Source organism: Vulpes vulpes, chromosome 2 (assembly GCF_048418805.1).
Source record: "Vulpes vulpes isolate BD-2025 chromosome 2, VulVul3, whole genome shotgun sequence".
Classification (NCBI taxonomy): Eukaryota; Metazoa; Chordata; class Mammalia; order Carnivora; family Canidae; genus Vulpes; species Vulpes vulpes.
The window spans coordinates 72272113-72284374 of NC_132781.1; the positions used below are offsets into that span (position 1 = coordinate 72272113).

The 12262-nt window shown below is 35.6% G+C and overlaps 1 pseudogene; it reads left to right on the top strand.

Moving 5' to 3' along the window:
* The first annotated feature begins 512 nt into the window (after positions 1 to 512).
* On the top strand, positions 513 to 613 carry LOC112923730 (U6 spliceosomal RNA; annotated as a pseudogene).
* The last annotated feature ends 11649 nt before the right edge of the window (positions 614 to 12262 follow it).

Below are 12262 nucleotides of genomic sequence, written 5' to 3' on the forward strand. Positions count from 1 at the left end.
AAGAAACAAAACAAATGAACAAAGGGAAAGAAAAGAGAAAGAGACACAAACCAAGAAATATATACTTAACTATAGAGAACAAACTGATGGTTACCAGAGGGGAGGTGGGTGGAATAATGGGCCAAATAGGTGATGGGGATTAAGGAGTGTACTTGTGATGAGCACTGGGTGTTGTATGGAAGTGCTGGCTCATTATATTGTACACCTGAAAGTAATATTGCACTGTATGTTAACTAACTGGAATAAATATATAAAAGTGTAATAAAAATAAATATGTAAAAAAAACCTACAAAGAATGGTGGCTTTGAATGACACATTGGACCAGATGGATCTAACAGTATATTCAGAACATTCCCTCCTAAAACAACAGAATACACAATCTTTTCAAGGGTACATGGAATATTCTCTAGAGTAGATCACATTAGGTCACAAAACAGGCCCCAATGAATTAAAAAAAGACTAAAGTCATACCATGCATCTCTTCCAATCCTAATACTATGAAACTAGAGGACTTGCTTTGGTGGCACATATACTAACTGTGATGACACAGAGAATATTAGCATGGCCCCAACACAGGGATGACACAATGCTATGAAACTAGAAATCAACTACAAGAAAAAATCTGGAAATAACACATATATGTGGAGGTTAAATAATAGTAAACAATGAATGAGTCAACCAAGAAATCAAATGAAAATACAATGGTCAACATCTTTCAGATGCAGCAAAAGTAGATCTTAGGGGGAAGAATATAGCAAAGCAAGCCTATCTCAAAAAGCAAGAAAAATCTCCAATAAACAACTTAACCTTATACCTAAAAGACTAGCAAAAGAGCAAATAAACCCCAAAACCAATAAGTGGAAGGAAATAATAAAGATTAGAGTAGAAATAAGTAAACTAGAAACTAAGGAAACAATAGAACAGATGAAGAAACCAAGATGTGGTCCTTTGGTAAATCTTTAGTCAGATGAGAAAGAGAGAGAGAGAGAGAACTACAGGCCAGTATCTCTGATGAACAATAGATGCAGAAATCCTCAAAAAAATATTAGCAAACTGGATCCACTAATACATTAAAAAAATTATTTACCACAATCAGGTGGGATTTATTCCTGGGATGCAAGGTGGCTCAATATTCACAAATCAATTGATGTGATACATAACATCAATAAGAAAAAGGATAAAAACACTATGATCAGGATCCTTGGGTGGCACAGTGGTTTGGCACCTGCCTTTGGCCCAGGGCGCGATCCTGGAGACCCGGGATCTAATCCCATGTCAGGCTCCCAGTGCATGGAGCCTGCTTCTCCCTCTGCCTATGTCTCTGCCTCTCTCTCTCTCTCTCTGTGTGACTATCATAAATAAATAAAAGTAAAAAAAAAAAAAAAGATTAAAAAAAACAACACTATGATCATTACTATAGATGCAGAAAATGCATTTGACAAAGTACAACATCCATACATAGTAGATTTAGAAGGATGCATCTCAACATAATAAAGACATATATGAAAAAAAACATAAGTAACATCAATGGTGAAAAACTCAGAACTTTTCCCCTAAGATCAGAAATAAGACAAGGTTGTCCACTTTTACCGCTTTTATTCAACATAGTACCAGAAGTCCTAGCCACAGCAATAAGACTAGAAAAATAAATAAGACATTTAAATTGTTATGGAAGAAATAACACTTTCACTATATACTGAATAACATGATACTATACATGGAAAAGCCTAAAATCTCCACCAAAAAACTATCAGAACTTATATATGAATTCAGTAAAGTTGCAAAGTAAGAAGTTAATACTCAAAAATGAGTTGCATTTCTGTACACTAATAATGAAGTAGCAGAAAGAGAAATTAAGAAAACAATTCCATTTACCATTGCACCAAAAAGAATAAAAGATCGGAATAAACTTAACTAAGGAGGTGAACAACGTATACTCTGATAAGTATTAAACATTAATGAAAGAAATTGAAGATGACACAAACAAATGGAAAGGTATTCTATGCTCATGGATTGGAAGAGTAAATATTGTTAAAATGTCTATTCTACCTAAAACAATCTACATATTTAATTTAATCCCTATTAAAATACCAACATCATTTTTCACAGAACCTGAGGAGAAAATGCTAAAATTTGTATATGATCACAAAAGCCTGTAATAGCCAAAGCGTTCTTGAAAAGAAGAACAAGACTGGAGGTATGACAATCCCAGATTTCCAGACATACTACAAAACTGTGGTAATTGAAACAGTATGATACTGGCACAAACATAGACACAGAAATCAATGGAACAGAACAGAGAGCTCAGAAATAAGCCCACAGTTGTATGGTCGATTCATCTTTGACAAAGGAGACAAGAATATGCAGTGGGAAAAAGACAGTTTTTCCAACAAATGGTATTGGGAAAACTGGATAGCTACATGCAAAAGAATGAACCAGACCAGTTTCTTTCACCATATGGAAAAATAAACTTAAAATGGATTAAGTACCTAAATGTGAGACCTGAAACCACAAAATTTGTAGAAGATAGCACAGGCAGTAAATTCTCTGACATCATCCATAGTGACATTTTTCTAGATAAATCTCCTTAGGGAAGGGAAGCAAAAGCAAAAATAAACTATTGAGACTACATCAAAATAAAAACTTTCTGCGCAGCAAAGGAAGAAATCAACACAACAAAAAGCTGACCAAATGGGAGAAGGTATTTGTAAATGAAAAATCCAATAAATGTTAATATCCATAATATATAAAGAACTTATACAACACCGAAATGAAAAAAAAAATAATTCAATTGAAAAATGGGTGGAAGACATGAACAGAAATTTCTCCCAAGAAGACATACACATGGCCAGTAGACATATGAAAAGATGCTCACTATCACTCATCACCAGGGTGTAGCAAATCAAAACTACAGTGAAATATCATCTCACATCTTTTAGAATGAAACATCAAAACCAAAAGAAACAAATGTTGGCAAGGATGTGGGAAAAAAGGAACCCATGTACACTGTTGGTGGGAATGCAAATTGGTGCATCTACTGTGGAAAATAGTACGGATCTTCCTCAAAAAATTAAAAATAGAATTACCATATGATCTAGTGATTCTACTACTGTGTATCTACCCCCAAAATATGAAAACACTAACTCAAAAAGATGTGTATATCTTTATGTTTATTGCAGCATTATTTACAGTTGCAAAATTTTGGAAGCACCCTAAATGTCCTCAATAGCATGAAATATTACTCAGCCATTAAGAAGGATGAAATCTTGCTATTCATAAAATATGGATGGAGCTAGAGAGTATTATGGTAAATGAAATAAGTCAAAGAAAGACAAATACCTTAAGATTTCACTTATATATGGAATTTAAGAAACAAAACAAATGGAACAAAAAACAAAGGAAAAAAGGAGACAAACCAAACAGACTTTTTTATTAAAAAAATAGATTTATTTGAGAGAGAGAGAGTATGCAAATTGGGAGAGGGGCAGAGGGAGAGAATCTCAAGCAGACTCCATGATGAGTGTTGAACCTGACACAGGGCTTAGTCCCGTGACCTGAGATCATGACCCGAGCCAAAACAAGAGTTGGCCACTCAACCAACTGAACCATCCAGGCACCCCCTGCTCCAAACAGACTCTTAACACAGAGAACAAACTGATGGTTACCAGAGGAACGGGAGGTAGGAGGGGGGATGACTGAAATAGGTAAAGGAGATTAATAGGGTGATGAGTACTTAATAACACACATAATTGTAAAGTCACTGTATTATTCACTTGAAATGAATATTACATTATATGTTAACTCTACTGGAGCTAAAATTAAATACTACACACATACATACATACCACACCCCATAATCTGCTGAATATGCTGAGAGAGCAGATCAATAGCAGAATAGATCTACAGGAAGATGTCATATTTGGACGTGGGCACCTTTCTATATGGAAAATGACAGTTTAAGATAGGACATGGCGAGATATATGTGCAGCAACTGGCTAGTATATTTATAAAGATCAGAAAAGAAAATGATTATTGATTTTTTTTTAAAGTTAAGACCTTGTAACAAAAATACTATTTTGAGAAACCAAATTGAGACTACTGTTCTATTTTCAGTGGTTTTATAAACCATAATAAGTATTCAGAACATCAGAGAATGATGAGAAAAAGAACTACCATATGATCCAGAAAGTCCACCTCTGGGTATTTTATCAGAAGAAAATAAAAACACTAATTTGAAAAGTTATCTTCACCTCCATGTACACTAGGATTATTTATAGTGGCCAAGATATGGGAATACAGTAAGTGTCCATCAACAGATTAATGGATAAGGTAAATAGAATATTACTCAGCCATAAAAAGAAGGAAATTTTGCCACTCGTGACAACATGGATGGACCTCAAGGGTATTATTATGTGAGCTGAAATGAGTCTGAAAGATAAAGACAAATACCTTTTGATCTCACTTATATATGGAGTCTGAAAAATTAAACAAAACAAAGCAAAACCCAAGCTCATAGACAGAGAAAGGTGGTTGCCAGATGTAGAGAGTGGGAAGTAGATGGTGGGCAAAATGGGTGAAGAGGATCTAAAGGTACAAATTTCCAATTATAAAATAAATAAGTCAAAGGGATGCAATGGGCCATATGGTGATTATAATTAATATTGTACTGTATATTTGAAACTTAAGAGTAGGTCTTAACAGTTCATCAGGTGCCACCTTGGGTTACAGGTTTCAAGAATTTGGAAAGGGGAATTTTCTATCCTGATAATGGCTTTGGCAGTGTTCTCAGCTGCCAGTATGAGGTGGTAGGCACAGGTCTAAGCCAGCTTTTGTGGTCGTGCTGAATAATAAGCCTGAGATGCTGTCCTCCTTCGCTACAAAGCCCTGGACACTCACCAACCAACCAGCTTTCCTGGTTGTACCTACTATGTGCAGGCCTTTAGAAGAACAGGTCACTTCCTTAGGTACTTTTAAAAAAGTATTGGAGGGAAAGTTAATACTGAAGGCAAAACTAATAATGTTCTGATAAACCAAAGCCGAGGCACTTGACCAAGGTCATGGACCCTAGGAGGGTAGTTTCAGGATTTAAGTACATTAATCTGAGTTAAAATACAAATCTTTCAGGAAGGCTAAGTTCAGTGGGACCTGGCCAGTACCAGTATAGTTTCTTGCTCCTCTGCAACTTGTACACTTGGCTCCATATTCATCTCATGTTCCTAGACAGCAGCCTCCTCATACTGATCTCTAGGATGTTTCATATGCTTCCAACACTCTGTCCAGCCCTCACTCCTTCACCTAGCTGATTGTTGGCCACTCGTTTGTTCTCTGCATTAAAAAAAAAAAAAAAGTCAACCTATTGGGGAATATAGATTATTTGCCCACTCTACTAATACATGTGAATCTGAATATATACATATGTATAAAGAGACACACATACATATTTGTGCACACAAACTGAGTGTGCATAGTTCAGGGAGTCAAGCTTCAGGTATAGAAACAGACCAGCAGGAGTTACAAATTAAGAGGTCTACTGGAGGGAATTCCTTTGAAGGATTGTGGGGGTTGGTTGAGAAAAGGCCGAATTACATGAGGCAGGGTCAGGAAAGGCAGGCTGGAACCCTGCTGGCTATGGCTGAAACTACTGTCCATAGATGCAATTTCTTCTTCATCAGGGAAGCCTCAACTCTGATCTTAAGGCATCTCAAATGATTAAACCAGCCCATTCAGATTATCTGGGAAAAATCTTTTTTACTTAAAATCAACTAATCGTAGATTTTAATCGCATCTTTGATTAAACACCTTCACAGCAACACCTACATTAGTGTTTGACTGACTAATCGGGGACTGTAGCTTAGCAAAATTCACACATTAAAAAATTATCACAGGGCAGCCCGGGTGGCTCAGCGGTTTAGCGCTGCCTTTGGCCCAGGGCCGATCCTGGAGTCCCGGGATCGAGTCCCACGTCGGGCTCCCTGCATGGAGCCTGCTTCTCCCTCTGCCTGTGACCCTGCCTCTCTCTCTCTCTTTCTGTGTCTCTCGTGAATGAATGAATGAATAAAATCTTTAAAAAAAAAATTATCATAACATTCCACATAGTATGTAAGTTTAGGAGTCAACATTATATTTCCTTAATGCCACATCTCTTTTTTTTTTCAATATTGTTAGCATGTAATATTCAGGACTGAGTTTTTGGATCCTGGGAGACTAAAAAATTACAATGAATTAATAAGTATTATTATGATTTTTTGAATATTCATGAAAATCATTGAAGTTATGAAACATCTGTTTTATATAACTGAACTAATTATTCGAACATATTTACTCTTATTTTGTGGTTTTAATATTTAATATAACCATAACCAATTTTTTCAGCATCCTGGGGGAAATTTTTATTACATTGCTATTTTTCTGGGAAATATTTAATATATATGTATGTGTAAGTATATTCATATAAGTATATTACATATATGTGTACCAATCTGTTTAAGCTATTAATATACATTTTATTCCTGTCTTATGTTCTCAGCCAATGAGAGCTAGTAAACAAAATTGTTGTACCTATTATTGGTCAAAAATTTTCTTACACCATACCACCAACACTTAGGCCATGAATGCTAGATTCAATTATCTTAAATTCAGTAAGATGTGGAGTCTCTGTTGTTTACTGTGGCTTCCAGTTAATATTTTCTAATTTAACATTTTTTGCACTATAGTGCCCCCCCCAAAAAAGTGTACTAGTGATAGTATAATGCATAGTGATAGTTTACTGCATCCAAAAAGTAAAGTTCAAAAGATTTAAGGAATATATACCACACACAGAGATAAAGTTGAATTGGAAATTGGGGTTTATAGAATTCCTCACACATGCTAGAGATTCAATAAATATCACTTCTCCCAGTAGCATTACTCATTAATTATAGAAAATGTAGCTGGGAGTATCTATGGTCTAAGGCATGCATTTTCTTTCTTTTTTTTTAAATAAATTTATTTTTTATTGGTGTTCAATTTACCAACATACAGAATAACACCCAGTGCTCATCCTGTCAAGTGTCCCCCTCAGTGCCCGTCACCCAGTCATCCCCACCCCCCGCCCTCCTCCCCTTCCACCACCCCTAGTTCGTTTCCTAGAGTTAGGAGTCTTTATGTTCTGTCTCCCTTTCTGATATTTCCCACACATTTCTTCTCCCTTCCCTTCTATTCCCTTTCACTATTATTTATATCCCCCAAATGAATGAGAACATATAATGTTTGTCCTTCTCCGATTGACTTATTTCACTCAGCATAATACCCTCCAGTTCCATCCATGTTGAAGCAAATGGTGGGTATTTGTCATTTCTAATGGCTGAGTAATATTCCAGTGTATACATAGACCACATCTTCTGTATTCATTCATCTTTCGATGGACATTGAGGCTCCTTCCACAGTTTGGCTATTGTGGACATTGCTGCTAGAAACATCGGGGTGCAGGTGTCCCGGCATTTCACCGCATCTGTATCTTTGGGGTAAATCCCCAACAGTGCAATTGCTGGGTCATAGGGCAGATCTATTTTTAACTCTTTGAGGAACCTCCACACAGTTTTCCAGAGTGGCTGCACCAGTTCACATTCCCACCAACAGTGTAAGAGGGTTCCCTTTTCTCCGCATCCTCTCCAACATTTGTGGCTTCCTGCCTTGTTAATGTTCCCCATTCTCACTGGTGTGAGGCGGTATCTCATTGTGGTTTTGTTTTGTATTTCCCTGATGGCAAGTGATGCAGAGCATTTTCTCATGTGCTTGTTGGCCATGTCCATGTCTTCCTCTGTGAGATTTCTCTTCATGTCTTTTGCCCATTTCATGATTGGATTGTTTGTTTCTTTGGTGTTGAGTTTAATAAGTTCTTTATAGATCTTGGAAACTAGCCCTTTATCTGATACGTCATTTGCAAATATCTTCTCCCATTCTGTAGGTTGTCTTCGAGTTTTGTTGACTGTTTCCTTTGCTGTGCAAAAGCTTCTTATCTTGATGAAGTCCCAATAGTTCATTTTTGCTTTTGTTTCCCTTGCCTTCATGGATGTACCTTGCAAGAAGTTACTGTGGCTGAGTTCAAAAAGGGTGTTGCCTGTGTTCTCCTCTAGGATTTTGATGGAATCTTGTCTCACATTTAGATCTCTCATCCATTTTGAGTTTATTTTTGTGTATGGTGCAAGAGAGTGGTCTAGTTTCATTCTTCTGCATGTGGATGTCAAATTTTCCCAGCATCATTTATTGAAGAGACTGTCTTTCTTCCAGTGGATAGTCTTTCCTCCTTTATCGAATATTAGTTGACCATAAAGTTGAGGGTCCACTTCTGGGTTCTCTATTCTGTTCCATTGATCTATGTGTCTGTTTTTGTGCCAGTACCACACTGTCTTGATGACCACAGCTTTGTAGTACAACCTGAAATCTGGCATTGTGATGCCCCCAGCTATGGTTTTCTTTTTTAAAATTCCCCTGGCTATTCGGGGTCTTTTCTGATTCCACACAAATCTTAAAATAATTTGTTCTAACTCTCTGAAGAAAGTCCATGGTATTTTGATAGTGATTGCATTAAATGTATAAATTGCCCTGGGTAACATTGACATTTTCACAATATTAATTCTGCCAATCCATGAGCATGAAATATTTTTCCATCTCTTTGTGTCTTCCTCAATTTCTTTCAGAAGTGTTCTATAGTTTTTAGGGTATAGATCCTTTACCTCTTTGGTTAGGTTTATTCCTAGGTATCTTATGCTTTTGGGTGCAATTGTAAATGAGATTGACTCCTTAATTTCTCTTTCTTCAGTCTCATTGTTAGTGTAGAGAAATGCCACTGATTTCTGGGCATTTATTTAAGGCATGCATTTTCCTTAGTAGATTCAAAGAAATAAGAAGAGTGACCACCAATATGCAAAGCAGGAACTTAGAGCTAATTTACTAAGAGTGCCTTTGCTAGAGATGCTTTGCCCTTCCTCTCCACTCCAGGCATAATATGATATGCAAGTCCTGAGACATTTTTAATGTGAACATTGTTCTCTGTGCATTGGGTGGGAAATGTTGGGTGGTTAGGGAAAAAAGTGACAGAGCAGTTTATATAATTATACAATATATAAATAACAAACTACAAGTTCAAGGAGTTGTCACCTGAGACGTGAGCATATGATACCTGTCAAGAGCACAGTAAGGACAGCAGCAAAGGGGCTGTCATCAGAATATATTGTAATGCGCAAAAGAGAGGTACAGATAAGAAGCAGAAAGAGGTGGGGTTTGATTTGATCTCAAAGGAAGGGTTGAGTTTGCCTAAACAAAGAGGAGTGAAGCCTCTGGTTGGAGGGAGAAATATTATGCAGGCTTTAGGGTCCCTGTGAAAAGGGCAGCCTGGTTGCCTTTGAAGATCTGGGGGCAGGACAGTAGGTGATGAGGTTGAAACAGTGGGCTGCGGCCAAACTGTGGAGGAACATACATATCAGAAAACAGAGTTGGAATTTATCCTTATAGGTAATGATTCCTCAGAGAAGCATAAGCACAGTGAGTGGCGACAAGAATAATTGAACATGAGAATTTGAGAGAACACTTTAACTTAATAAATGTATCAGATGTATCACTTACCATAATGGACAGAATAAAATGATTTATTTTAGTGCTGGTAGTAACACATGAAGCCAGTGTTCTAATGAAAATGATTTGGCTTAATGAATTAACTTGTAAACCTACTGGACAAGATATATAATGCTATGTCAGGTATTAGGCTTCGCACACTGCCACTTTTCAAAAAATGAAATGTAATAATGGGACTTGTCAAGACTCTGAAGTAATAAATGTCATTAAACTCAGAAGACAAGGAGATCGCTTCACTTTCATTTGCCCAGGGACCTGAAGTCCCAATGTCTGAGGAAAACCTAAAAGCCTGTTAATAAATTTATATTTAAAAGAATGAATACATTAGTTAATGCCTGATTCAGATCTCCCCATCATTAAGGACAGGGAGTGTGTCTTACAGTGATTGGTCTCTCAAAGATGTATAGAAAAAACACCCTTCTCCTAATCACTGAATTAAAAAGAATTCTCTAGCACTAGTTTAATCACTACCCTATAATCAAATCAGGCATGAAATCAAGTTTTGATTATATATTATTCTTCCTATTACGAACAAATTGCCAAATCACTGGGAACGCCCCTAAATATGGGGGAGGATGGCAAAGGATGGGCGAGGCAAACAGTTTATTTAGTAAAACAGAGAAATACAATTAAATTTCTGTGAAATTTACAAAGTTATCCAGTTTTTTTTTTTTTTTTTTTTTTTTTTTTGCGGGGGTGGGAGGACTTTCCTGAAAGAACTTAGATTACTTCCTACAACACATCTTAAGTCTACCCTAAAGGGCTGCCATCAAGTAGAGAAATAAAACTACTTGTTTTGTAAGAAATCTCTGCCCAAATGCTTCAAAATATAGCACCTTCTTTGAAAGCAAAGAGAAGGACTTTCTAGTTGTCTATATTCTTATTTGATCTTCCAATTAAAAGTATTACTTGCTACTGCATTATTTTTCCTAAAATCTTTATGGAAAAAAAGATGGAATCTTGGTTATCTTTGTATACCCCCTCCTACTACCATGATTACAGTGCAATTAAACATTACTTAAGTGAGAAAAATAACCTTTTATTATGTCTCTTTAGTGTAAATATTCTACAAGTTTAGTAAGCTCTTATTTTCAACAGAGTTTCTTGTACTTGAAGATGATTCTGTCCAAAATTTTTAGTTCTGAGAAGATTTTTGGTTCTCATCATATAAATGACAGCATAACTGAACATATAATTCTAGGGATATGTACTTTTTTTCTTCAAGATCTGGATATAACAATATCTTTTTCTGATAAATTGAACAAATTGTAGGTCAAACATTTCTTTACCCACTTTCAGCCAGTATCCTTTTATTTTTTAAAATTATTGTCACTTCTCAAGCTCAATATTTTATTCTTGTTGTTCACTTGACCATATTTTATCCTGATGCCCCTCTCTGTCCATTGTTGATTTCTATGATTTTTCTAATTAAATCATTCCAGTCACAGTCCTTAACCATAGCCTTTTTGAAATGAATTACAAATTATTCTTTACCCTGTATCTATACTTGGAATAAAATGCCCTGTAGAAATAATATGATTTTGGAGGGTCAACTGTGTAATTTTTTTTTATGGATAGCATAATATTCAATTCAATGTTTTGCATATAATTGTCCTACCAAAAAATCTGCAATACCTCAATAAATGATTAAACAATTGGTCTGCCAATCACTCATTTGCCCTATTTTATAAAAAAAATAAAGTTAGTAATGCATTTTTTCTAATTTTTAACACCTTCTATCCATTTAATAAAGCATACTTGGTTATGTTGAACAATTGTATATTGTTGAATTGATGCAGAGACACAACAGATGACCAATAATTCTTTTTTAAATTGAATGACTTGATGTGCCAATCAAAAATCTTGTTTGATTTCTAGGTTTGAGAAGACCTAATTCGTTAGAGCTCTGCTAGCCTGAGAGGGTACTTTCTCCCATCCTTAGTACCTGACTGCTGACATCTTGAACAGGTAAAGTATATAAATCCTGTAATGGGAAAATAGGTCTTATAATGGTGATGTGAAAAACAAGTTTCTGTAATCAAACATCTCTTAATTTCCCATTTGATAATTAGTAGCTGTTATAACAAGGATATGAATCTCATTTTTCTTATCTTTAAAATGGAATGTACCTTTTCCATACAGTTGTAAGAATTTAATGTGACTATGTAAGTTAAGAATTTGGCATGGTGATTGGCCCTAAACATGACCTTATGTAGAAGAAAATATTTTTATAATTAATTTTTTTTCTTCTTATAAAATCACTTTTAATTAGAGGTTTAAATAAGAATAGTTACAGAAAACTAGAAAGCTCTTTGTTTTTAAAAACATATGTAAAGAATTTTATTATTATTATTATCATTTTAAACTACCGACATTCAGCTAATTTCTGGAGATTTTTTTTGTTCAGATATTGTACCTTTGTAGGTTTCTTACAAAATGACTTACAGGAGCAAATTCTAAAAATCCTCCCATTAAGGTCTTCATGAGAACCTGCGTTAGTGAAGCAACTAACCGTGAACTTGCTACCAATTTCTGTGACCCATGACAGACTAAGCAAATGGTCTTTTTCAAAATGAGCATATGGATATTCATCACTCATTTTAATACTTGCTGTACAGCTTCTTACTTTCTCTCACCTAATAGGGCGTTA